This window comes from Lepisma saccharinum, chromosome 17 (assembly GCF_977018435.1).
Source record: "Lepisma saccharinum chromosome 17, izLepSacc3.1, whole genome shotgun sequence".
NCBI lineage: Eukaryota > Metazoa > Arthropoda > Insecta > Zygentoma > Lepismatidae > Lepisma > Lepisma saccharinum.
The window spans coordinates 46,560,188-46,566,485 of NC_139245.1; positions in this window are offsets into that span (position 1 = coordinate 46,560,188).

A 6,298-nucleotide genomic window follows, 5' to 3' on the forward strand; every position below is an offset into this window, starting at 1 on the left:
TACTTCTTTGTTCCCATCCGTACATGCGTAACCAGCACATCACGCATTAAGTAAGCCTTGCGTATCAGGTCAGTGGGTGAAACAAACGGCGGAAATAGCTTCGGATCACTGCACTATGTTGGGAACAGTGGCATTAACACAGTTTCTACAGCTCGTTACTTACTCCTATGTTTGTTTTGGTTTTCAGTATTACTAGGCTATTTTATACCTTCAGTGGCGTGACCGGAATTTCATCCATTGGAAAAGAAGAATCGCGGAAGGGGTTCGAACTCCCCTTGGAAATCGGAATCATCAATTTTAAATTATGTAGTATTTATTTTTTGAGCCCAACAGACCGAGCCCAATTATAGTATATGATTACAATAAATTCACTGCAATGTATTAGTAATGATTTGAAAGATTATATAATATGTAAAATAATAAAAGCCATTGCATTCTCTGAGCACTGTATATGACCAGGACACAATGAAGATCGTTATGTTAGATCATTGTTATGTCAAATGTAATCCCATCCTGAATTACACATTGTCTATATTTTTACTTTATTACAAAATACAGTTTCAATTTCTCTTTCCTATATTTTCCTCTGTGTCCTATGTGTGCAATTTATTATTCAATATATCTATTACATTACTACAATTTACATGTATATAAGCTGATTTACCTCTGAACTATTTAGATTCAAATATAACTTTCTGCATTAATTCAAGAAATGTTTGAAATAAGCCACGTTTATAAGCACGTTGTAGTTTGAAATGTCATTTTCACATGATATTATATTGTTTTCTTGTTTACACAATGCTTTGTGAGCACTGTAATTGGGCATATGCCTTGTGTTCGAAATAAATAAACAAATAACTATTAAAATGCATATATTTTAAGAGCATGTATGGATTGCCCGCGATAACCAAAGTTATCATCACCATTGTTTCATGGGGCCTATTGGCGTCGTCACTGTAAGCAGCTAAGAATGCGTCACACTACTAAACCTTGTTTCCATGTTCAATAAAACAAAAAATGTAGATCAAGGCAGACTTTATTGTATAATATAAACGTAACGTTTCCACAATCTAACAGATTCTTTTTCAGCACTGTGTCAATTACGCTTCTTGCTTTGGGGGGAAGGGGGGAGCGGGAATGCCCACTCAATGGCTTATTTGTGATTCCATTTCGTGGCGTAGGTTTTTTGGGGTATGCAAATTTGTATATGTTACAGTTAAATAAACTAAACTATACTATTGCCTTGAAGAAGGGTCCAGGAATTTTAAATAAATTCAATTCCGGTCCAGGAGAGAAAACCAGCAAGTGTAAACGGGTTCTGGACCGTAAAGAACTTTTTATCTGCAAAGTACTTCAATTCGGTCCAGAAAACTTTTTTTTCCGGATGAATTTAGTCGAGGAACCTTTTTTCTGGTTCAATTAAAATACGGGCCAGGAACCTTTTTTACGGATCAGTTTAAATAGGGTCAAAGTTCCATATTGAAATGTAACAATACGCAACTTGGACCGAATTTAAATTGTGCGAGAAAAAAGATTCCGGTCCTGCAAGGAACCCAATAGAACCCATTAGAATTTACGGTCCCTGGACCTTTAACAACCCTGCCTTGAGGTTCTAAGTAGCTACCTTAGAGCATACCTACCCTAGGTCATTAAATCTTAACAATAACATTTACACGTAATTTAGCAACAGTATGATTTGCATTCTAACTAAAAACTCATACACAAAAAGAGCTACCGAAATAGTAGCACCGAAAACGACTAAATTTCTATTTCCAAGTTCAAACTTCAGGTCCATCTAATCTACTTGCAAGTTTCTTGTGAACACGTTAATGCGTGTAAAATACTAGCACCATGCCATGAAAACATAAGTGGAGAACAGTCTCCTGCAATGCGATGAACTCTGAAGTCTCGCTTCGGTGACGTTGGTAAGTTTCAGAATGGTGGCCTTCTTTAATCCACAAGAGCAAACTTTTCGGCAGGGAAATCTTTAGGACCATTAATGGATACGAATGATTTTTCAATTGTGTTTGATGCGTAGTTAAGAAATGGTATACTGATGTGTACAGGGTGGCCCAAAAGTCCCGCATCATAGAAGAAACAACTATTACCACAGTGGATTGGCCGAAGAGGAACAGTGGAATTGGCTCCTAGATGCCAGGACTAAAATCCGATGGATTTTGCTGTATGTGGTTACCTTAAAGCGAAAGTTTACAGTGTGAAGATCAGGGATACAAACCATTTGCGTGTGCGAATAGCTGTTGAGTGCCGTGCTCTAAGGCCAATCATGGTAAAAACAACATTCTGATGAACATGAACGAACGCCTAAAGTTGTGTTTTGACATTGGAGGTAATCTTATTGAACAAGTATTGTAATATAAGTTGTTATTCCTATGATGCAGGACTTTTGGGCCATCCTGTATATGGTTTCAATCTCATTTTCTTTGAGGGGTATAAGACCATCCCTGGCAGGGATAAAGATATTTTTCTTTTGCCGTGGATAATATTTGTGTGTTATATAGTTCCAGATAAAAGGAACTCATTGCAACATGAAGGCAGGGGTAGACAAAACTAAAAATAATTAAGATGCCAGCCCCTTTTTCTCTGGAGCCCAAGGCGTATTTAAGATGGGTCCAGGGGGTCCGGACCCCCCCGAAAGACTTACCAAGTACTGAAATTAAATATACAATACTGATTTAGCATTTGTTGTATAGTTCCAACGAATTTATTGGAAGGCAAGGATTACATTGGAATCATAAGGATTTGAAGGACAGTACCAAAGATTTACGCACACTAGTACTACTTGTGATAATATGCATAAAATATTAATCAGGTACTATATTTTCTTCAATTGGATCTATCATCCTTTTTTTGTTAAGCAATAAATATTCAATTCTTTATGCTTTCGACATTAATTTCCTTGCCAGGGCTATTGTTTTTACACAAATATTGGCTATCTTAACTATAAGTAAGTTAGATAATGACTACGTGCTTACTTTTATGCTGTCTTTTTACCTATCCATGTTATAGCCTACTACAATAATAATTGACATATTTTAATTAACGCATTATTGTTGTTATTATTATTGAGACACTTGGTCGGACTCCTCCCGGGCCGCCAAAAAATATTTCTCTATAAAAGCTAGAACCTTTTTCAAATACGGGCTAAGAAAGGTATGAATGTAAAATAAGTTATACAAGATGGGATTAAAAGTAATTAATTCTTGCCTTTCTAAAGAAGACTCCACTGAAAACACGAATAACATTCTAATATACGGTTGTTTCTACCATATCGCTGCATATTTTAAAATTCGGCTATGAACAGTAATAAAATCTATACGGGCATGTTAATTATTCTGTTTAATGATACAGAAAACATGCAAACATTAAAAAACACATACTGGCCGCGCTGGCTCAGTCGGTAACGCGTCTGACTACCATGCTCAAGGTCCCGGGTTCGATCCCCGGCCGGTTCAAATCCGGGAACTTTTCTAACGATGGAAGCGGCCCCGGCGCCCACCCAGCGTCGAATGACATGTGTACCTGGGGGAAACCCTGGGGGGTAAAGGCGGTCAGGGGCGTGATGCTAATCACATCACCCCCACTAACGACCGGATCAAGAAAGTGTGGGGCGTTACCCCCACACCCCCTATACGCCTTCATGGCGTGGTGCTAAGCACAGGGGAGCACTTTACCTTTTTTTTATACTGTACTCGTTATTTAAAAACAAAAAAAGGTAATGGGAATTTCCGTAAGCGAATTGGAAACATTAAAACAATACAATGTGGGGGTGATGTGATCAGCACCACGCTATGGACACCTTTACCCCCAGCGTTGACCCCAGGTACCCATTTATTAGAAACTGGGTAAACCGCACTGCTGGACAAATGTCTCCCTGGAATCATCGGTCCCGGGATTCAAGCCCGGGTCTCAGACCTTCTACCGACTGTACCACAGCGTCTCTAACCTTCTTTGTATGGTTATGGTTTGTATTCTAAGTAAGGAAGCTCTAACAGATTATGTGATCGTAAGAATGGCTAAATTACAGAAAGAATATCAGAAAATCAGAGACAATCGGCTGGACCTTTGGCATGCAAATGGGCGATTTTTTTCAAATGTTCCTCTTCATTCGAAAAACGTCTTGGATATTTCAAAATACGAAACATTACATCAGCTTAGAATTCCTTCTAGAGCATTGACGTGAAATTTCGTGTAGTTTTCTCTCACTGTTGTCTAGATATTATCAATAGTTTAATAGACTTATATAATCACAAAACTATTGATAATATCTAGACAACAGTGAAAGAAAACTACACGAAATTTCACGTCAATGCTCTAGAAGGAATTCTAAGCTGATGTAATGTTTCGTATTTTGAAATATCCAAGACGTTTTTCGAATGAAGAGGAACATTTGAAAAAAATCGCCCATTTGCATGCCAAAGGTCCAGCCGAGCCTTAAAAGGGACCTCTCGGATAGCGTAGGACTAACGTCCTCGCTATGTAATCAAGGGGTCCCGGGTTCGATAACCGACGGAGTCACGTATTGGTTGGGATCCCCCTTTAAACTGTACGTCCAGTCCCGATTACCCTATCAGTACATAAAGCGATCTTAAAACAATTCAACCAACCAACCACTGACGTTATCAAACATGTTCGTTGATTATTCCTGATGCATTAGCCTTGAAATAATGAAGTCCCCAGTATCTTTTCGACGGGTTTGGGAGGGGCATTTCTAAACAGAAAACAATGATGCCTCCTCAAACAACCACTGCTTCAATTTGAAGTTGCAATCCTGCGACAACCTGTACCAGTCTAATTTGTAATGGATTAAAGAAAATTACAGTGACTTATGTATCTGAAATATATAATTTAGGTTGACATTATTATTATTATTATTTTTTATCTAGAAGTCATTTCCCCCTCCTCTTCGGTTGTTCAGGAGTATATATTCCACCTTGGGGCTAATCCTTATATGTAATACTCAACAGGATATCAATTCCATGCTGTCTGCTAGTATCTGCAACGTGTATTCGCCCAACGACAAATTTTAATCACTGACAAATCTTTTTCATAATAATATCACAAAAATTATTTGAACATTTATTAGACACGTAGTTCTGGACGTGGCATCGCCTAACGGGTCAAACGTTGCACATTTTATTATTATTAATTTATTTTGAACCTAACAGCTTTTAAGCCGTTTTTTTGATTATACTATGCATGTAAAACATACATAATTGCTTTACATTACAAATATTCGTCTTCCCCCCTATTTTATAGACATTGGATTCACAAAGAAAATCATTCCCCTTTACAATTATATGTTACACTTTCTTAAAAATGTTACAAACTATAACCCAGATCAGAACATCCGGATTGACAACAGAACTTGTCAAATTTATTGGAAGCTGAACCTTTAATTATATATTATATTGCACAGTTTTCGGCAAGGTTTTCGGTTTAACTGCTCAGGCCAGTGGCGGCGAAGGTGGCGGTTGCCCCCCGCACTTTTCGCCACTTTTGCCCCCGCACTATGCTGAATTTTATCTACAAAGGGAAATATACTGTCTTTGCCCCACCAGTTTTGGCACTTTGCCTCCTTACCCCGGTTATGGAACCCAATCGCCGCCACTGGCTCAGGCCCAAGGTTTAGTTTATCTAGCCGAGTCCATTGATGTTAGTTAACAATCACGATAGAAAGTAGAGTACGATGAATAAGTATTACCAAGCAAATTGTCCCTCACCATGTTTATTCTCCTTGTTTTGAGCAATGAGAACTTCAAAGTAAAAATCCAGTTCGTAAAAACATGCAGGATGCAATAAAATAAAGTACTCAAAATAATAATGGATAATTTACATAGCAATACTTGTGCATCCCTCTGTACGTGTGTTTATACAGAATAATAATGTTTTAATTTTAACAGTTTTTTGTAATTAATTTACAAGATATGCGTTAATTAACGCTGAATTACTATTTCAGACCCTCCGACTGTCGGCCTTTCCTTGTGCAATGTATTCACTAATTCTACCCACAAAATTAAATTGTTAACATTTGTACTTACCTCACACTAATCCATGTTGCTTACAATCAAAACACAAACACTTTGCTTTTTAAGAAGAGCTCACTAACTGCTACAACAAACCAAACCACACGGCACATGTAAAAATCCGATTAGCTTGTACACTACATACCACCACCATACGTCACGGCACTGTCTTCAAACTGTAACCTGTTTTTTCCACTCTTTTTTTTAAAATGCTCTGATGCGAAACCGCAAGACGCAAGACTCCAAGCATAAAA